This window comes from Arachis stenosperma, chromosome 9 (assembly GCF_014773155.1).
Source record: "Arachis stenosperma cultivar V10309 chromosome 9, arast.V10309.gnm1.PFL2, whole genome shotgun sequence".
Taxonomy (NCBI): domain Eukaryota; kingdom Viridiplantae; phylum Streptophyta; class Magnoliopsida; order Fabales; family Fabaceae; genus Arachis; species Arachis stenosperma.
Window position 1 is genome coordinate 107,674,028 of NC_080385.1, and position 22,708 is coordinate 107,696,735.

Below are 22,708 nucleotides of genomic sequence, written 5' to 3' on the forward strand. Positions count from 1 at the left end.
GTTGAGTTGTTGTACCTCTTTTATACAAGTCAGGCTTTTCATGTCGAGTACGGCCCTGCACTTGTCTGGCTTTGCCTCGATTCCTCTTTGGGTGATCATAAAACCCAAAAGTTTACCAGCTTCTACTGCGAAGGTACATTTTGCGGGATTGAGTCGCATGCCGTGTCGTCTTAGGGTGTTGAATACTTGTGTCAGATCGTATAATAACATCTCTTCATTTTGTGTATTCACCAGCATGTCGTCTACGTAGACCTCCATGATCTTTCCGATGTGATCCGAAAAGACCTTGTTCATTAATCTTTGGTAAGTGGCTCCCGCGTTTTAAAGACCGAAGGGCATAACAATGTAGCAGTAATTTCTCTTTGGGGTTAAGAATGAGGTTTTTTCTTGGTCGGGTGGGTACATTGGGATTTGGTTATATCCTGAGTATGCATCCATGAAGGAGAGGTATTTATATCCGGAGGAGGCATCTACCAGAGCGTCGATGATTGGGAGCGGATAAGGATCTTTCGGGCAGGCTTTGTTGAGATCAGTGCACATTCTCCACTTCTCGTTTGACTTTTTTACCAATACGACATTAGCAAGCCGTAGCGGGTATTTGACTTCTCTTATGAAACCTGCCTCCAGTAGAGCTCGTACCTATTCTTCCACAGCTTGAGAGCATTCTGGTCCTAGCTTTCTATGCCTTTGTTGTACCGGCCGTGATCCTGGGTAGACTGCTAGCTTGTGGCATATAAATTTGGGATCTATGCCTGGCATGTCTGCGGCCTTCCATGCAAAGAGGTCGGAGTTGTCTCGTAGAAATTGTATGAGTGATTCTTTTATGTCTCTTTTTAAGAGTGTGCCGATATTGGTTGTTTGGTCCGGGGTATCCCCGATCTGGATTTTCTCTATTTCTCCTTCAGGTTGTGGGCGGAGCTCTTCCCGCCTCTGAACTCCACCGAGCTCAATTGTGTGGAATTCTTCTCTTCTACCTCTGAGATTTAGACTTTCGTTGTAACAGCAGCTCACCATCTTCTGATCTGCCTTTATCGTGGCTATTCCTCATGCAGTTGGGAACTTCATGCATAGATGCGGAGTTGAGACTATTGTGCCGAGCTGATTTAACATTGTCCGACCTATTAGGGCATTGTAGGCTGAGCTTACGTTGACTACGATGTAATCTATTTTGAGTGTTCTTGACTGACTTCCTTTTCCAAAAGTTGTGTGGAGGGAGATGTATCCCCATCGGTTGAACTAGGGTATCTCCTAGCCCGAACAAACTGTCCAGATATGCTCTGAGTTCTTTTTCTTCCAAGCCGAGTTTGTCGAAAGCAGTTTTGAATAAGATATCGGCAGAGCTCCCCTAGTCTATCAACGTGCGGTAAAGATTTGCGTTTGCCAGTATAATAGTGATGACCATGGGATCGTCATGCCCTGATGCGACGCCGGATGCATCTTCCTTGGTAAAAGTGATCGCCGGGATGTCGGGTGCTTCCTCCTTTTCTGTGACATGATATACGTCTTTGAGATGTCTTTTGCGAGATGATTTGGAGATTTCTCCCTCGGCAAATCCGCCATGTATCATGTGGACATGTCTTTCTAGCGTTCGAGATGATCGCACGGTTGGTCTGACATCTTCTGCTCTTCTTCTTTTTCTTTGTTCATCATCATGGGTGGCCAGATATCAATCTAGCTTTCCTTCTCATACGAGCTCTTCTATGACATTTTTTAAGTCGAAACACTCATTGGTAGAGTGCCTGCGGATTCGATGGTATTCACAATATTCAGCCCAGTTTCCTCCTCCTTTTTTGCCTTTGAGTGGTCGAGCTAGTGGTATTTTTTTTGTGTTGCAAACCTCTTTGTATACATCCACAAGAGACACCCGAAGAGGGGTATAGTTGTGGTATTTTTTGATTTTTTCTCCATGTCGATCTTCCTTCTTTCTGGATTATTTGTCTTTATCCCGGGGGGTGAACCCGGCCTTCGAGGTCTCTCCTAATCGGGAGTTTTTCTCCATGTTGATGTACTTTTCTGCTCGTTCCTGCACCTCGTTCAGAGATGTGGGGTACTTTTTTGATATAGATTGACTAAAGGGCCCTTCTTGCAAGCCATTAATGAGGCCCATAATAGCGGCTTCAGTTGGCAGGTTCTGTATATCCATACATGTCTTGTTGAATATTTCCATGTAGTTACGGAAGGTTTTCCGTTCTCCTTCCCTGATTTCCAGTAAGCTCGGAGCATGTTTAGCTTTGTCCTTTTGGATGGAGAATCTGGCTAGGAATTTCTTAGCCATGTCGTCGAAACTTGAGATGGACCTAGGAGGGAGATTGTCGAACCATCTAATTGTTGTTTTTGTTAAAGTAGTTGGAAAGGCTTTGCAACAAACTACATCTGAGGCGTCGGTGAGATACATTCTGCTTTTGAAGTTGCTGAGATGATGGCTGGGATCTGTAGTGCCGTCGTATAAGGTCATGTCTGGGAGTTTAAAGTCCTTTGGGATTTTCGTCTTCATGATCTCCTTGGTAAATGGGTCTTGCTCCTTTCGTGCGTTATCTTCGGGAGTGGATCGGCTGGCTTTGGTCTTGACATCGGCTTCAAGTTTTAGGAATTTGTTTAACCGATATTGAAATGCATCCAGGGCTCCCTCGTTTGGGGAGTTCTTCTTATTGTTGATTTGGGGAGTATCTTTTGGTGTGGTGTCTGCATTTTTATGTGGCGTTCTTTCTTCTAGATCTGAGGTGTGATCGTTGTCATGGTCGTCCGCTATGGTAATGGGATGACTTCCAGGTTCCCCGGCAATGGCACCAATGTTTCAAGGGTTACTTGAAATTGTAGGTTGATCTCGGACGAGATCTTCTATGCTAGTCAGAGCTGTGGAGTCTGATCTGATGGACTTGGTGGTGGTGCTGATCCTTCATCCCCGGAGGGTGGGGGGTACCTGCAAGGGACTCCGATGCTTAAGTTAGCAAGGGTATTAAGCAGGTATTGAGTAGAATCAGAGTATGAGTTATACCTGGGTGCTCCAGTGTATTTATAATGGTGTGGAGTGACCTTTCCGGAGATAAGATAGTTATCTTATCTTATCTTATCTTATCTTCAAGTGAGGTCATCTTATCTTCAAGGGAACCGCCTTTATCTCTACGGGCTTTGGGCTGCCCTTGGATTTCGGGACGTGTTCCTCTGTTTGGGCCCTTTTATTGGGCTTTCCTGTGACTTGGCCAAGCTCTTTGAGAAGAGGTCGGGTCATCCTGACCTGAAGAGGTCGGTCGCTTTCTCTGTGGAACATCCCGAGTCGGACAACTTTGACCCAGGGTATGAACAGTGCCCGCCCTTTCTTTCTAGATGAAAATGATGAGCCGACCTTTTCTTTATGGTGGCAAAAAGACCTTGTAGTCATCAAGTATCCTTGGCAGAGTTTAGATGAAGTAGAACATGCCTTTGTGGGTGTTTTAGAGGAGCATTGGGGGAAGCCTCCTCATCTGGACACAAAGAGATTTCTAGGAGATCCTTCCCTCCTCCGTTCCAAACTAGGTAGTATCCAACCTCTTTTTCATATAAAAGGTTTTCTTTTATTTTTTGTGATCTTGTCCTTTTTTGCTGTGTAACTGTTTTCCTAGCTTCTTTTCAGAGATAGTGTCATCTTTAGACTCGATGAAAATGTTTCGCAAAGCAAAAAAAGCAGTGGCTGCCCAGAACCTGTCGAGGAAGACGTCGGGGGAGAGTTCTTCGCAACAACTACCTCCAAAGAAGCCAGCCGTTGATTCTCAAAGTCCGAGGAAGATCATCTCGATCCCCCATGTTCAGATAGCTTCTTCTGATCTGCCCTTGACAACCTTGGGTACTGCCTCCTCCCCTACTCCTGCTGGTCCTCCTCCCAAGAAACCGAGGACTGTTGGCCCTTATAATTTGAATGATAAGGAATTTGATGGTGTGGCCTTTGCCACAGAGTTGATTTCTCCCCATGGAAAAGTTTCTCTTGACGACATGTCGATCCTTCACCATCTTGATTTTATATCAAGTAATAGCATTCAGATAGCCAATCTTAGTGCAACCCTTTCTCTGGTTGTCAAGGACTCTTCAGTTCATGCTACCAAAGCCTTTCTAGAGGATGCCAAGGCCGACTATGACAAGATGAAGGTTCTAAAGGATGAATTTGAGGCCAAGGCTGTTAAATCGGAGCTTGATGTCGAGAGGGAGAAGGCTCGGGCTATGGCGGCAGAGGTAGCTGCTAACCTGGCCAAGGACATGGCCAAGAAAGCCAAAGAAAGCTATACCAAGACCTATGGCGAGCTGTTGGAAACTAGAGAGAGACTTCAATCTGCTCAGGATGATTACGCCGAACTTCAGGGCCATATGGTGAGCAGCATGACCGACATGTATGAAAATCTGAAGACCCAGGTTCAGGTTCTTGCTCCCGACGTCGACCTGATGCCAGGGCATCTAGGCCAGTGTCACTGACCTTTTCCTTACTGTTTTAGGGTAGTTTCATGCATTTTCCTAGTAAACAAGGCAAGTTTTGGGTGAAAATACACTTACACCTTCATTTAAGCAACTATTGTGAATTTTGCATGATTTCATGAGATTTTTGCCAGAATTGCATGATAATCTAATGATGCATAATCTCATGACTTTGGCTAGAGCTTTGATGCACTCTAATTGCTTGATTTCAGGACAAATGAAGCATGAAAGAATCACGTTAGCATTCACGTTAACTTAGTTAACGTGACTACTAACGTGGGATGGTAAATAGCTTGCAACGTTAATGAGAAAAGTGATCACCAACAACGCCTGCGAAGCCATTCATAGCCTACGTTAAGAGCCACGTTAACCCACGTTAACTAAGTTAACGTGGTACTTAACGTAGAAGAAAAAGAGGACTCAACGTTAATGAGAAACGTGAACTCCAATAACGTTTCTCCTCAACGTTAGTGGTAAAAGTGAACACCACTAACATTGGGAAACTAGGCAATGCCCCACGTTAAGAGTCACGTTAACTAAGTTAACGTGAACTCTAACGTGGAAGAGGATCAACAATGCCAACGTTAGTGACATTCACTTTTGTCACTAACGTTGGATCATTAGCATTGCCTTCGTTAACTCTAACGTTAAGATTGTTAACGTGAAAGTTAACGTGGAGTGGGATTCAAAGAGCCAACGTTAGTGACACTCACTTTTGTCACTAACGTTGGGAGATGGCTTCATTACTATGTTAAGAGCCACGTTAACTTAGTTAATGTGGGTTCTAACGTAGGGGCTTAAGGCAATTGGAGCGTTAGTGACAAAGGTGAGTGTGACTAACGCTCTCGAAGGTGATAGATTCCCACGTTAAGAGCTACGTTAGCAAAGCTAACGTGAGACCTAACGTAGGGGGCAAGAGGCAAGCAACGTTAATGGGAAAAGTGATTCCCATTAATGTTTGCGAAAAGGGGCACAAGCCAATGTTAATGGGAAAAGTGAGTCCCATTAACGTTGGCCAAGAATTGAGAAGGAACGTTAGAAGTCACGTTAAGACTTCTAACGTTGAGAATAACGTGGGCATATAAGGGTGGAACGTTAGTGGAAAAGGTGAATGCCACTAACGTTCTCGCACCCAGAAATGTATTCCACGTTAATATCACTAAATGCCCAAGCCTAATTCATATTTCTCTGCAAGCTGGGCCCACTAAAGATGAGAATTGCTTCAACTCAAGGTCCAAAGTCCACATCCAAGACTTGAAGAACTCACTAGAAGATCATGAAGAGTAGTGTATATAGGAGTAGTTTTGAACTATATAGTAGCTTTTGGACTTTTGGGAACTACTCTCTGTATATTTACTTTTCTATACTTCTAGCATGGATTCTTCTTTTCTGCCAATTTTGATTCCTAGAGCTATGAACAACTAAACCACTTTCATTGGGTTAGGGAGCTCTGCTGTAATTTGATGGATCAATATTAGTTTTCATTCTTCTTCTTCTATCTTTTCTCTTGATTTTACTAGAAAGCTTTCAATCTTTATTCAATTGGTTAGTGGTCTTGGAAAATAAACTCTCCATAATTGGATCTCTTCAGAACCTTGGAAGAAGAATGAAGAGATCATGCTAGAAATGCTTTCTCATGCTGGACCAATTTGGGTTTAGATGGATATGTGACTATAATCCTACCAATACTTGATTTGGGAAATGTATGTGGTATAATCAGTGGTCATACTTCATCTCTTCTCATGAGCAATTGACCAAGGAATTGGCTATTGATCAAGATTTGAGAGATTGGATTACCAAGGAATTGGAATCCAATCACTTAAGATTGCCAAGGAGATCAATGAATGCATTGATTGAGGAAGAGATGAGAATGAATTTGATCCGGAGAATTGCAACATCTCCTAAACCCAATGATCTCCCCACTTCTGATCTTACCCATTCTCTTTAATTTCTGCCATTTACTTTTATGAGCATTACCCCAATTCCCCATTTAAGATTCTGCACTTTAATTTCTGCTATTTAATTCTAGTCATTTAAATTTCTACATCTCAATCTCAATTCTATTTAGCTCAACTAGCATATTCTTCTAACTAAAGTTGCTTGACCAATCAATCCTTGTGGGATTCGACCTCAGTCTATAGTGAGTTTTACTTGACGATAATTCGGTATACTTGCCGAAGGAAAATTTGTTGAGAGACAAGTTTCCATGCATCAAGTTTATGACGCCGTTGCCGGGGATTGATTTCGAATCAACAATGATTAAGCTAGAAGATCACTAGATTGAGCATTTTTTTGTTATTTTTTTTCTGTATTCAGTAATTTACCTTAGTTTGTTTTTAATTTCTTCCTCATCCCCTCTACCTTCTCTATTTTCTATTCTTTATTTTAGTTTATCATAATTCGGCTCACTAACCCACTAACTGTTTGATAAATTGCATCACTCACACTAACAATCATTCTAGCAAAAATAGTCTTCACTATATCTCCTGTTGTGCATTCTGTTTGTTGTATGACAGGGAGAAGAGAAGGAATCTCAACATCCTTTGATTCAGAATTTGAGAGAACCCTTTGGAGACGAAAAAGAGAGGTAAGAGGAAAAAGAATTATTAGCGCTGAGGAAGAGGAAGAGTATTTTGAACCCAACATGGAAGAGAATTTGGAGAACAATCATGAAGAAGAAGCTCATAATCATGCCAGAGAAGGCCATGCAAACCGGACTGGGCATGAAAGGAGGGTCTTAGGATCCTATATCAATCCTAATCCAGGAAACTGTGGAAGCAGTGGTGGGCGAAATTGTGATCACTACAACTTCGCACAGCTAACCAGCAAGTGCACTGGGTCGTCCAAGTAATAAACCTTACGCGAGTAAGGGTCGATCCCACGGAGATTGTTGGTATGAAGCAAGCTATGGTCACCTTGTAAATCTTAGTCAGGCAGACTCAAATGGGTATAGATGATGAATAAAACATAAAGATAAAGATAGAGATACTTATGTATATCATTGGTGAGAGCTTCAGATAAGCGAATGGAGATGCTTGGTCCCTTCCGTCTCTCTGCTTTCCTACTGTCTTCATCCAAACCTTCTTACTCCTTTCCATGGCAAGCTTATGCAAGGGTTTCACCGTTGTCAGTGGCTACCTCCCATCCTCTCAGTGGAAATGTTCAACGCACCCTGTCACGGCACGGCTATCCATCTGTCGGTTCTCAATCAGGCCGGAATAGAATCCAGTGATTCTTTTGCGTCTGTCACTAATGCCCCGCCCTCAGGAGTTTGAAGCACGTCACAGTCATTCAATCATTGAATCCTACTCAGAATACCACAGACAAGGTTAGACCTTCCGGATTCTCTTGAATGCCGCCATCAGTTCTTGCCTATACCACGAAGACTCTGATCTCATGGAATGGCTGGCTCGGTTGTCAGGGTCAACCCCATTAGTCTTGACAGTGTCACAGATTTGCAAGAATTCAGCTAAGAACTGATGAGGATCTTCCAATGGAAGTCCATGGAACTTGCAATTCTGTTGCATTAGAGAAACTAGTTGAGGCTTAAGCTCAAAGTTGTTTGCTCCAATGGCAGGGATAGAGATGCTTCTCCCATAGAAGTCGGGGGTAGGTGCAGTAAAGTCACCCAGCACCTTCCTTGCATTGTTTGCATTGTTGTTGTTTTCGGCTGCCATGTCTTCTTCTTTGAAGATTTCTGTTAGGTCCTCTACAGAGAGTTGTGCCTTGGCTTCTCTTAGCTTTCGCTTCAAGGTCCTTTTAGGTTCAGGGTCAGCTTCAACAAGAATGCCTTTGTCTTTGTTCCTACTCATATGAAAGAGAAGAGAACAAGAAAATATGGAATCCTCTATGTCACAGTATAAAGATTCCTTGAGGTGTCAGAGAAGAAGAAAATTAGAACGAAAAGGTAGAAGAATTCGAACTTAGTCAGATAGAGTTCGAATTGTGCATTGAGGAGGAGTGGTACTCCATAAATAGAAGGATGTAAGAAGAGAAGAAGAGTTTTTCAAAAATTAATTAAAAAGATTTTGAAAAAGTTGATTGATAATTTTCGAAAACTAAAAGTGGGAAGGGAATCAAGTGATTCTTGAAAAAAGATTTTGAAATTAGAAATAAAAAAAGATATGATTGAAAACTATTTTGAAAAAGATATGATTTGAAAAACAATTTTAAAGAGATTTGATTTTAAAAATTAATGACTTGCCTAACAAGAAAAGATATGATTCAAACATTAAACCTTTCTCAACAGAAAAAGGCAACATACTTGAATTGTTCAATCAAATCATTAATTGTTAGCAAGTATATTTGAAAAAGGAAAGAAATTGATTTTGAAAAAGGTTTGATTGAAAAGATATGATTTGAAAAAGATTTGATTTTGAAAAATTTTGAAAACTTGAAAAAAAATTGATTTGAAAACAAAATCTTCCCTCTTGTGCCATCCTGGCGTTAAACGCCCAGAATGGTGCACATTCTGGCGTTTAACGCCCAATGCACTACCTTTTTGGGCGTTAAACGCCCAACCAGGCACCCTGGCTGGCGTTTAAACGCCAGTCTGTCCTTCTTCACTGGGCGTTTTGAACGCCCAGCTTTTTCTGTGTAATTCCTCTGCTGCATGTTCTGAATCTTCAGTTCCCTGTACTATTGACTTGAAAATAGAACCAAGATCAAATAAACAATGCATGCAAGACACCATACTTAAAATTAGACACTAGACTCAAACAAGAAACATACAATATTTTTGGTTTTTATGATTTTGAAATTTTTTTGGATTTTTTTCGAAAATTATATGGAAATAGAAAATAAAGGTTTCAGAATTCTTAATTTGGATTCCAAGAATCATTGCAATGCTAGTCTAAGACTCCGGTCCAGGAATTAGACATGGCTTCACAGCCAGCCAAGCTTTCAAAGAAAGCTTCGGTCCAAAACACTAGACATGGCCAATGGCCAGCCAAGCCTTAGCAGATCATTGCTCCAATAGCAAGATTGATAGAAATCAACAAGCTCTTGTGATGATCAGTTGAAACCTCGGTCCAATAAGATTAGACATGGCTTCTCAGCCAGCCAGATTTCAACAGATCATCATGAAACTCTAGAATTCATTTTTAAAGAAATTCTAAAAAAAAATTACTTAATCTAAGCAACAAGATGAACCGTCAGTTGTCCATACACGAAACAATCCCCGGCAACCAGGGACGGATTTACATGATAGCTTGTGGGGGCAAGTGCCCCCATTGAGTTTTATAAAATTCTTAAGTAGTATGTAGTATTAAATTTTATTTGTCCCCACTATATAAATAATTTTGACCCCACTCTTCACAATTTAATGTTATTGAAAGATATTTAATTAAATTTAATTTTATAAATATATAAAATTTAATTTTAACTATTTAATAAAAGAGTAATTAAATAAATAATAATAAAAAAATGAGAAGTTAAAATAAATAATCTTAACCTTAATTATTCTCAAAATCAACTTTTTTGCTACTATATTTTTTTACTTTCTTCCAGTTTTCTATTTTTCTATTTTCTCTATTTTATTTTTTAATTTCTTTTGATTTAATTAAAATTTTATTTTTAATATTTTTAATTTCTTCCAGTTGTATAATATTTTTATTTTTTGATTAATGGTTATTGTATAATAAAATTTTATTAGTATATTTTTCTATGATTGGTTTGCTGAGTTTTTATATTCATATTATAATTTTAATTTTTTGTGAAATTATAAAAATTAGGGTAAATTATTTTTTCTCTAATATTTAAGTTTTTTTAAATATTTCTAATGTTTAATTTTATTTAATTTTTTTCTAATATTTTTTATTCATTCAATTTTGTTCTTGCACGTTTTTAATTTATATCAAAACTATCCCTATAAGCTTTCAATTTATTCCTAAGATTTTATATAAGTTGACATTTAGGGATAATTTTGACATAAATAAAAAATATTAGGGACAAAATTGAATGCAACTAAATGTTAGGTGTATTTTAAAAAAAATTGCAAATATTAAGAACAAAATATACGCTTTACCCTAAAAATTATTGTTTTTATTGTGTATGATTTGCCCCCACCAGCAAAATTTTCTAGATCCGTCACTGCCGGCAACGGCGCCAAAACCTTGGTGGGCGAAATTGTGATCACTACAACTTCGCACAGCTAACCAGCAAGTGCACTGGGTCGTCCAAGTAATAAACCTTACGCGAGTAAGGGTCGATCCCACGGAGATTGTTGGTATGAAGCAAGCTATGGTCACCTTGTAAATCTTAGTCAGGCAGACTCAAATGGGTATAGATGATGAATAAAACATAAAGATAAAGATAGAGATACTTATGTATATCATTGGTGAGAGCTTCAGATAAGCGAATGGAGATGCTTGGTCCCTTCCGTCTCTCTGCTTTCCTACTGTCTTCATCCAATCCTTCTTACTCCTTTCCATGGCAAGCTTATGCAAGGGTTTCACCGTTGTTAGTGGCTACCTCCCATCCTCTCAGTGGAAATGTTCAACGCACCCTGTTACGGCACGGCTATCCATCTGTCGGTTCTCAATCAGGCCGGAATAGAATCCAGTGATTCTTTTGCGTCTGTCACTAACGCCCCGCCCTCAGGAGTTTGAAGCATGTCACAGTCATTCAATCATTGAATCCTACTCAGAATACCACAGACAAGGTTAGACCTTCCGGATTCTCTTGAATGCCGCCATCAGTTCTTGCCTATACCACGAAGACTCTGATCTCACGGAATGGCTGGCTCGGTTGTCAGGCGATTAACCATGCATCGTGTATCAGGAATCCAAGAGATATTCACCCAATCGAAGGTAGAACGGAGGTGGTTGTCAGTCACACGTTCATAGGTGAGAATGATGATGAGTGTCACGGATCATCACATTCATCAAGTTGAAGAACAAGTGATATCTTAGAACAAGAACAAGCGGGATTGAATAGAAGAACAATAGTAATTGCATTAATACTTGAGGTACAGCAGAGCTCCACACCTTAATCTATGGTGTGTAGAAACTCCACCGTTGAAAATACATAAGAACAAGGTCTAGGCATGGCCGTGAGGCCAGCCTCCCAATGATCAAAAGATTCAAAGATCTCAAGATGATCTCAGATCCAAAGATGTCAAATACAATAGTAAAAGGTCCTACTTATAGGGAACTAGTAGCTTAAGAATTACAAAGATGAGTACATGACATAAAAATCCACTTCTGGGCCCACTTGGTGTGTGCTTGGGCTGAGCAATGAAGCATTTTTCGTGTAGAGACTCTTCTTGGAGTTAAACGCCAGCTTTTGTGCCAGTTTGGGCGTTTAACTCCCACTTTGGTGCCAGTTCCGGCGTTTAATGCTGGAAATTCTGAAGGTGACTTTGAATGCCGGTTTGGGCCATCAAATCTTGGGCAAAGTATAGACTATCATATATTGCTGGAAAGCCCAGGATGTCTACTTTCCAATGCCGTTGAGAGCGCGCCAATTGGGCTTCTGTAGCTCTAGAAAATTCACTTCGAGTGCAGGGAGGTCAGAATCCAACAGCATCTGCAGTCCTTTTCAGTCTCTGAATCAGATTTTTGCTCAGGTCCCTCAATTTCAGCCAGAAAATACCTGAAATCACAGAAAAAGACACAAACTCATAGTAAAGTCCAGAAAAGTGAATTTTAACTAAAAACTAATAAAAATATACTAAAAACTAACTAGATCATACTAAAAACATACTAAAAACAATGCCAAAAAGCGTACAAATTATCCGCTCATCAAGCAGCATTCAGAAACCCACCATACATGCCAACAATTTCGAGCTAAAACCTCAGTTCATCACTTTGGTGCAAAATAATTGTTCATTTGGAGGAGGTGCTCAAGAAGACCCTAACCAACACTTGACTACCTTCTTGAGGATTTGTGACACGGTGAAGTCCAATGGAGTCCACCCCGATGTCTATAGGTTGTTCTTGTTCCCCTTTTCACTCAGGGACAAGGCAACAAAGTGGCTTGAATCCTTCCCAAAAGAAAGCCTGACAAATTGGGAGGAGGTAGTGAACAAGTTTTTAGCAATATTTTATCCTCCTCAAAGGATCAATAGGCTAAGAACTGAGGTGTAGACTTTCAGGCAACAAGATGGTGAGACACTTTATGAAGCATGGGAGAGATTCAAAGACTTGACAAGGAGGTGTCCACCAGAGATGTTTAATGAGTGGGTTCAACTTCACATCTTCTATGAAGGTCTTTCTTATGAGTCAAAGAAGGCTGTAGATCATTCATCAGGAGGTTCTCTAAACAAGAAGAAAACCGTTGAAGAAGCCATAGATGTCATTGAAACAGTTGCTGAGAATGACTACTTCTATGCCTCTGAAAGAAGTAACACTAGAGGAGTAATGGAGCTGAACCACATGGATGCACTGTCAGCCTAAAACAAGATGATCACCAAGCAGCTAGGAGATCTTACCAAGAAGGTGGAAGAGAACCAAGTTGCAGCAGCCATCACCTCATCACCAACTCATGAAGGAGTAAACATGGGAGAAGAAGGTGACTGGGAGCAAGCCAACTATGTGGGAAATTCACCTAGACAAGTCCATGATCCATACTCTAAAACCTACAACTCTGGATGGAGAAATCACCCAAACTTTGGATGGGGAAACCAACAAGACCAAGGACAAGATCAGAGACGTTCCATCTTCAACTCCAACAACAATGCCACTCATCAAAATACTTCACAGAGATATTACCAACATCCATCTAACCAACCTTCTCAACCACCTAATCTCAACACACCATCATCCACAGATGATAGGCTTTCAAAGATTGAGGCTCTACTTGAAAACATTTGTAGTGCTCTCATTCAACCAGGACCACCCACAAAGATGGAGGATCCAAGAAGCTTCCACATTCCTTGTGCCATAGGAGAAACAATGATTGACAAAGGGCTTTGTGACTTGGGAGCAAGCATCAACTTAATGCCTCTCTCTCTCATGAAGAAGCTCCAAATCAATGAACTAACTCCCACTGATGTAACTATCAAATTGGCTGACAAAACCCAAAAACAAGAAGTAGGAGTAGTTGAAAATGTGCTGGTAAAGGTTGGGAGCTACTATCTTGCCACAGATTTTATCGTTCTGGAAATGGATGAGAATCCTATTTACCCCATCATTCTGGGAAGACCATTTCTAGCCACAGCTAGAGCACTCATAGATGTAGAACGAGGAGAGTTAGTGTTGAGAATACATGATGAGCAGCTCGCTTTCAATGTTTACAACCTCTCACAAGGAGCAGATCACGAAGACAATAAGATGATAGAAGAGCCAAACGAGGAAGCACAAACAACACAATTGGAAGCCCCATTGGTTGGGGAGCATAGTCAGGAAGAACCATGTTCAAAGGTGATCCAAGAGGAACCAGAACCACCAGAGTCATGCAAGATCAATAACAAGAATCTCTTAGAGAAAGAATCCATAGAAAACAAGAAAACATCAATGGAAACAAGGAAAAGAATTCCAAGGGGATGGAGAAATAAGAAAATTCCTACAGACAATTTCTCACCAGGTGATGAAGTTACTTCTACATACTTTCCATCTATACCACCTCACCTAACCACTATTCCATCTTAGCTACCTCCTGTGTATACTATCAATAAAATCTTATCCTTAGAGCATCTGGAGCTCGTCAACAAAGCTAACGGATAAAGATTCACTGCAAGACGAGAGGACTTCAAGCACTATCAACCACCTTGATAAAGAACAAAACGTTAAGCTAGTGACGCTAAAGAAGCGCTTCATGGGAGGCAACCCATGCTCTATAACTCTCTCTTTCTTAAATTTCTAATAGGAGCAACAAAACAATTTCCATGAAATTTCAATCCAACTTTGACAACTAATATAAAGTTCTTTCACATGCAACGTATAGTACAAACAATTTTGGTGTGCTGACGTGCATGCTTGAGAAGCTTAATAATTAGTTGAGTCTTCTTCAAGTAAAAAAAAAAGAGGGAGAGAGATTTTTGCTTCGTTAGTTCACTTTTTGAATTTTCCCACCAATTTTGCAATTAATTTTCACATTCTCTCTTTGTCGTATATAGGGAATCAAAAAGGACTTTGATGGTACTTGATAGTACAAGAGGTTCGGCCACTACACCAAGGGAATTTTACACTTGTCCTCATAGGGAATGTCTTTGGAAGTGTTGCTATGCAACATTGGGAATGGATGGCTTTGGGGACCAAATCAAGACCTCATAAAGGAGCTGATCCTTGTGCTCCTTCAATCCTAAAACCCCAACCGTCCACTATCAAACACCATCATCAATCCACACGCTTCAAGCAATTGCTATTTTCTTATTTAAACCTCTTCACACAACCTCTCCATACACACTTAAACTCACCATTCCCACTCTCTCCTTTCGGTCCTACATACATCACACACATCACTCCTCACCAAAGCTTCACATACACCCTCACAGCCATCTTGAGAATAACCAACATAGCAACTATCTTACATGGCATCATCAAGCTCCAAGAGACAAAAAAGGAAGGGACCCATAGAACACTCTCCTTTTGATGAAGTGCAGTTTAGAACATTTCATCATGTACTCCAATATGGGTGGATGGCTGACAAAGAAATCATTTATGAACTGGGCTTCCAAGTAACAAAAACCGAGTGTCCGGAGATCATAGAGAAGGTGGAGCAACGTCGCTGGGAGCTCCTTACCGATCCGATCACAAGGGTGAATGCTACCCTAGTAAGAGAGTTCTATGCAAATGCAGTTATGCAAGACAAGGCGGATGACTCATACACAAGTTTTGTGAGAGGGGTCATGGTAGATTTTAGTCCTATGACTATCATGAGAGTGCTGAAGTTGAGAAGTATTTCTTTTGAAGAGGAGAGCTATCACTCAAGAATGGACAAACCTCCAAATTATGACCAGATTATACAAGATATATGTGTGCCAGGAGCCGATTGGGAAAGAGGTCCCAAGAGAAAACCCAAATTTATAAAAAGAGGGGATCTCCTCCCAGAGGCTAAAGGTTGGTTCGAAATTGTAAGGAGATCCATCCTCCCAGCCAGAAACAACTCAGAGGTAAATCTCAAGAGAGCAACGATGTTACAATGTATAATGAAAGGAGGAGAGATCAAGGTCCATGAAATCATAGCCCAAGGCATTCGGAAGTTTGATAAGAAGAGTGATTCTAGAGGAAAGTTGGGTTATCCCAGCACTATTTTTCTTCTTTGCAGACTGGCCAGGGTGATATTCGAGGATGCGAACCCCCAGTGGATAACGGTTGGTCTTCCAATCACTTATCGTCGGATGCATGCAACTGCAGCTCCACTACCTCCACGGAAGGTACGAAAGAGGCCAGCCCTTCAAACTGAAGAAGAACAACCTCCACAAGAGCAACTCCCAGCCACCTTAAGCATGCACCAACTGCAAGAGGCTATTGATGCCTTATCTAGGCACTGTATGGAAAATCAAGAGGCATATAAGGAGTTTCAAATGCAATTAATGGACCGCCAAGAAGGATCAGTCTCTAGATGGATGTATCAGCAAAAAGAATGGCAAAAACAATTTATGGACCAACAATTGGAACAAGGGAGACAATGGAGTGAATCCTTCCACAACCTGAGTCAAAAATAAGATCAGCAACAAGAAGCCATCCAAAGGCTAACCAACATTCAAGCACATAAAGGTGCACACATCCACGAGATGCATCGAACACAAAGAGAACAAGCAGATCTTTTTGATGAGCATACAGCATTTTCGGAAGGTGTTTATTTGAGTGAGGCTGGGCATCATGTGAATATCCAAGCCAGGCTTGGATACCTAGTCGGACAACTGCCAGTTTTACATCCTGGAATAACAAAATATGAAGATGTAAAAGATGAGTTAGCATGAGTGGAGCGCGAAAGGATAGAACAAAGTCATGAATCAGTCAGAAAGGCACTGGAGGATTGGAAGATAGCTAGAATGAACCGAATGAGGGAAAGTACAAGTAGACAAAGTAAACTTCAAGAGGGCAAGGGAGCAAAAGAGAATGAGCAGGTCAACAAGTGAAAGGTGGTGAAGTTCCTTCTTAGTTTACCTTCTTTTTCAAAGCATTAAATAAGGAAAATCATGTATGAAATAGAACATGCTTCCATGGTAGCTTAGGATTTTCATTTATGCATTTAAATCTCCTTATTTAAGTCTATGTTATTGAGCCTAATGTCTTGAATGTTCACTTGCACCATTCTTACTTGTATGCTTGTCTCTTTAAGTTAATCAAAAAGAAAATGTTATGAAAAGAATGAGAGTGGAGTTATTTTGTAAAGTGCATTCTGAATGTTTGTGGTAGGATGATTAGTAAGCTAAGTTGGTTCACCAAGAAAGGAAAGAAAGCAACTATCCATCCTAAGTCCTAAGTTTGAGACACATTCCTTGAGGCTAGCTAAATAATAAGATCCCAACAAGAAAAGAAAAAGAGTAATACAAGTGAAAATAAGAAAGGAAACACAATAAGAAACAATGCTAGGCACCAAGGGTTTTGAAACTGAGGCATGTGTCTGTGGTGTTTATGTACAAGGAATATACTTGGATGAATAAGCTCTTAGGGGTGCCTTATCACTTGGTAACTTGGATTAACTAATCTGGGATTATCAGCTGAAAGTCCACTATCAAGAGTAACCCTTGTTACAGAGCACTTAGTAACCCAAAGAGGTGCTGGACACCAAGGTCTCAAGAAAGAAAGAATAACAAACCATGTGCCTGTGGTGTGTATGTATGAGGGAAAGAGACTTGAGGGAGTAAGTCCTTAGGGGTGTCTTAACACCTAGCACATTAAAACCAACTGGTTTGGGAGTGTTGGCTGAAAGCTTATCATAAAAATTCGTCCTCTTACAAAGCACCTAGCAAAAAGAAAAATAAACTTTGAAAAGAAAAAAAGAAGGATCAAAAAGAAAGAAGCCTTAAGGGATGCAATCAAGAGAGTGACTAAGGATTTGATAAAGGCTTGAAACCAAAAAGGAAAGAACCTAAGTTGCTATGCATGAAACTCCATGAACCATGAATGCTACTTCCATCTTATCTTCTTGTTCTTTCATTTAATTTTTCTTATGCATAGTTTAGTACTTGCTTAGGGACAAGCAAGCTTTAAGTTTGGTGTTGTGATGCCAGGGCATCTAGGCTAGTTTCACTGACCTTTTCCTTACTGTTTTAGGGTAGTTTCATGCATTTTCCTTGTAAACAAGGCAAGTTTTGGGTGAAAATACACTTACAAATTTATTTAAGAAACTATTGTGAATTTTGCATGATTTCATGAGATTTTTGATAGAATTGCATGATAATCTAATGATGCATAATCTCATGACTTTGGCTAGAGCTTTGATGCACTCTAATTGCTTGATTTCAGGACAAATGAAGCATGAAAGAATCACGTTAGCATTCACGTTAACTTAGTTAACGTGACTACTAACGTGGGATGGCAAATAGCTTGCAACGTTAATGAGAAAAGTGATCACCAATAACACCTGTAAAGCCATTCATAGCCTACGTTAAGAGCCACGTTAACTAAGTTAACGTGGTACTTAACGTAGAAGAAAAAGAGGACTCCACGTTAATGAGAAACGTGAACTCCAATAACGTTTCTCCTCAACGTTAGTGGTAAAAGTGAACACCACTAACGTTGGGAAACTAGGCAATGCCCCACATTAAGAGTCACGTTAACTAAGTTAATATGAACTCTAACGTTGAAGAGGATCAACAATGCCAGCGTTAGTGACATTCACTTTTGTCACTAACATTGGATCATTAGCATTGCCTACGTTAACTCTCACGTTAAGATTGTTAACGTGAAAGTTAACGTGGAGTGGGGTTCAAAGAGCCAACGTTAGTGACACTCACTTTTGTCACTAACATTGGGAGATGGCTTCATTACTACGTTAAGAGCCACGTAGGGGCTTAAGGCAATTAGAGCGTTAGTGACAAAGGTGAATGTCACTAACGCTCTCGAAGGTGATAGATGCCCACGTTAAGAGCTACGATAGCAAAGCTAACGTGAGACCTAACGTAGGGGGCAAGAGGCAAGCAACGTTAATGGGAAAAGTGATTCCCATTAATGTTTGCGAAAAGGGGCACAAGCCAACGTTAATGGGAAAAGTGAGTCCCATTAACGTTGGCCAAGAATTGAGAAGGAACGTTAGAAGTCACGTTAAGACTTCTAACGTTGAGAATAACGTGGGCATATAAGGGTGGAACGTTAGTGGAAAAGGTGAATGCCACTAACGTTCTCGCACCCAGAAATGTATTCCACGTTAATATCACTAAATGCCCAAGCCTAATTCATATTTCTCTGCAAGCTGGGCCCACTAAAGATGAGAATTGCTTCAACTCAAGGTCCAAAGCCCACATCCAAGACTTGAAGAACTCACTAGAAGATCATGAAGAGTAGTATATATAGGAGTAGTTTTGAACTAGATAGTAGCTTTTGGACTTTTGGGAACTACTCTCTGCATATTTACTTTTCTGAACTTCTAGCATGGATTCTTCTTTTCTGCCAATTTTGATTCCTAGAGCTATGAACAACTAAACCCCTTTCATTGGGTTAGGGAGCTCTGCTGTAATTTGATGGATCAATATTAGTTTTCATTTTTCTTCTTCTATCTTTTCTCTTGATTTTACTAGAAAGCTTTCAATCTTAATTCAATTTGTTAGTGGTCTTGGAAAAGAAACTCTCCATAATTGGATCTCTTCGGAAACTTGGAAGAGGAATGAAGAGATCATGCTAGAAATGCTTTCTCATGCTGGACCAATTTGGGTTTGGATGGATATGTGACTATAATCCTACCAACACTTGATTTGGGAAATGTATGTGGTATAATCAGTGACCATACTTCATCTCTTCTCATGAGCAATTGACCAAGGAATTGGCTATTGATCAAGATTTGAGAGATCGGATTACCAAGGAATTGGAATCCAATCACTTAAGATTGCCAAGGAAATCAATGAATGCATTGATTGAGGAAGAGATGAGAATGAATTTGATCCGGAGAATTGCAATATCTCCTAAACCCAATGATCTCCCCATTTCTGATCTTACCCCTTCTCTTTAATTTCTGCCATTTATTTTTATGAGCATTACCCCAATTCCCCATTTAAAATTCTGCACTTTAATTTCTGCTATTTAATTCTAGTCATTTAAATTTCTGCATCTCAATCTCAATTCTGTTTAGCTCAACTAGCATATTCTTCTAACTAAAGTTGCTTGACCAATCAATCCTTGTGGGATTCGACCTCAGTCTATAGTGAGTTTTACTTGACGATAATTCGGTATACTTGCCGAAGGAAAATTTGTTGAGAGACAAGTTTCCATGCATCAAGTTTATGGCGCCGTTGCCGGGGATTGATTTTGAATCAACAATGATTAAGCTTGAAGATCACTGGATTGAGCATTTTTTTGTTATTTTTTTCTGTATTCAGTAATTTACCTTAGTTTGTTTTTAATTTCTTCCTCATCCCCTCTACCCTCTCTATTTTCTGTTCTTTTTTTTTAGTTTATCATAATTCGGCTCACTAACCCACTAACTGTTTGATAAATTGCATCACTCACACTAACAATCATTATAACAAAAATAGTCTTCACTATATCTCCTGTTGTGCATTCTGTTTGTTGTATGACAGGGAAAAGAGAAGGAATCTCACCATCCTTTGATTCAGAACCTGAGAGAACCCTTTAGAGACGAAAAAGGGAGGCAAGAGGAAAAAGAATTATTGGCGCTGAGGAAGAGGAAGAGTATTTTGAACCTAACATGGAAGAGAATTCGGAGAACAATCATGAAGAAGGAGCTCATAATCATGCCAGAGAAGGCCATGCAAACCGGACTGGGTATGAAAGGAGGGTCTTAGGATCCTATATCAATCCTAATCCAGGAAACTATGGAAGCAGCATTCAGAAACCCACCATACATGCCAACAATTTCGAGATAAAACCTCAGCTCATCACTTTGGTGCAAAATAATTGTTCATTTGGAGGAGGTGCTCAAGAAGACCCTAACCAACACTTGACTACCTTCTTGAGGATTTGTGACACGGTGATGTCCAATGGAGTCCACCCTGATGTCTATAGGTTGCTCTTGTTCCCCTTTTCCCTCAGGGACAAGGCAACAAAGTGGCTTGAATCCTTCCCAAAAGAAAGCCTGACAAAATGGGAGGAGGTAGTGAACAAGTTTTTAGCAAGATTTTATCCTCCTCAAAGGATCAATAGGCTAAGAACTGAGGTGCAGACTTTCAGGCAACAAGATGGTGAGACACTTTATGAAGCATGGGAGAGATTCAAAGACTTGACAAGGAGATGTCCACCAGAGATGTTTAATGAGTGGGTTCAACTTCACATCTTCAATGAAGGTCTTTCTTATGAGTCAAAGAAGGCTGTAGATCATTCATCAGGAGGTTCTCTAAACAAGAAGAAAACCGTTGAAGAAGCCATAGATGTCATTGAAACAGTTGCTGAGAATGACTACTTCTATGCCTCTGAAAGAAGTAACACTAGAGGAGTAATGGAGCTAAACCACATGGATGCACTGTTAGCCCAAAACAAGATGATCACCAAGCAGCTAGCAGATCTTACCAAGAAGGTGGAAGAGAACCAAGTTGCAGCAGCCATCACCTCATCACCAACTCATGAAGGAGTAAACACGGGAGAAAAAGGTGACTGGGAGCAAGCCAACTATGTGGGAAATTCACCTAGACAAGTGCATGATCCATACTCTAAAACCTACAACTCTGGATGGAGAAATCACCCAAACTTTGGATGGGGAAACCAACAAGACCAAGGACAAGATCAGAGACGTTCCAACTTCAACTCCAACAACAATGCCACTCATCAAAACACTTCACAGAGATATTACCAACATCCATCTAACCAACCTTCTCAACCACCTAATCTCAACCCACCATCATCCACAGATGATAGGCTTTCAATGATTGAGGCTCTACTTGAAAACATATGCAGAGAAGTCCAAGACAACAAAGTGTTTAAGGAAGAAGTACGAGCCAACATCAAGAACCTAGGAGAAAACATCAAGAGATTGGAGTCTGAAGTAGGTTATCTATCTCAACAAATTCCCAAACCCACTGATGGATTCCCTAGTGATACAGAGAAAAATCCAAGAGGAGAACCAAAGAAAGTGAGATGGGAAGAATGCAAAATGATAACCACAAGTGATGAGGGGAGTATGAATGGAGTAGAACACCTCCAAAATAACCAAAAAGAAAGTCAAGAGGAAGGAAGCTATGCAACTCCACTCACATCCAAGGAAGAGCTAAAGAAGAAGGAGGTATTGAACCCATATGCACCTTTTCCCCATAGGCTTAAAGGTGGTGTAGCAGGGAGAATGTACTCAAGGTTTCTTGATATGTTTGCATCTTTAGATGTAAATATACCATTCATTAAAGCCCTCCAACAGATGCCCTTCTACATTAAGTATATAAAGGAGCTACTAGCCAGAAAAAGTCCATTGAAGGATGGACAAACAATCAAGATGAACAGAGATTGTAGTGCTCTCATTCAACCAGGACCACCCACAAAGAATGAAGATCCAGGAAGCTTCCACATTCCTTGTGCCATAGGAGAAGCAATGATTGACAAAGGGCTTTGTGACTTGGGAGTGATGAGCGGATAATTTATACGCTTTTTGGCATTGTTTTTAGTATATTTTTAGTATCTTTTAGTTAGTTTTTATTATATTTTTATTAGTTTTTAATTAAAATTCACTTTTCTGGACTTTACTATGAGTTTGTGTGTTTTTCTGTGATTTCAGGTATTTTCTGGCAGAAATTGAGGGATCTGAGCAAAAATCTTATCCAGAGACTCAAAAGGACTGCAGATGCTGTTGGATTCTGACCTCCCTGCACTCGAAGTGGATTTTCTGGAGCTACAGAAGCCCAATTGGCGCGCTCTCAACGGAGTTGGAAAGTAGACATCCTGGGCTTTCCAGCAATATATGATAGTCCATACTTTGCCCAAGATTTGATGGCCCAAACCGGCGTTCAAAGTCACCTCAAGAAATCCCAGCGTTAAACGCTGGAACTGGCACCCAAATGGGAGTTAAACGCCCAAACTGGCATAAAAGCTGGCGTTTAACTCCAAGAAGAGTCTCTACACGAAATTGCTTCATTGCTCAGCCCAAGCACACACCAAGTGGGCCCGGAAGTGGATTTTTATGTCATTTACTCATCTCTGTACACCCTAGGCTACTAGTTCTCTATATATAGGACCTTTTACTATTGTATTTTTCATCTTTTGATCATGTTTTGATGATTGAA

General features: G+C 40.3%; 1 non-coding gene across 1 annotated transcript; it reads right to left on the minus strand.

Annotated features, from left to right (window-relative positions):
* Positions 1-12,506: 12,506 nt before the first annotated feature.
* LOC130953254 (small nucleolar RNA R71) lies at positions 12,507-12,614 on the minus strand. The gene has a single exon (XR_009075425.1). It is a non-coding gene; the product is annotated as a small nucleolar RNA R71 (small nucleolar RNA).
* Positions 12,615-22,708: the final 10,094 nt, after the last annotated feature.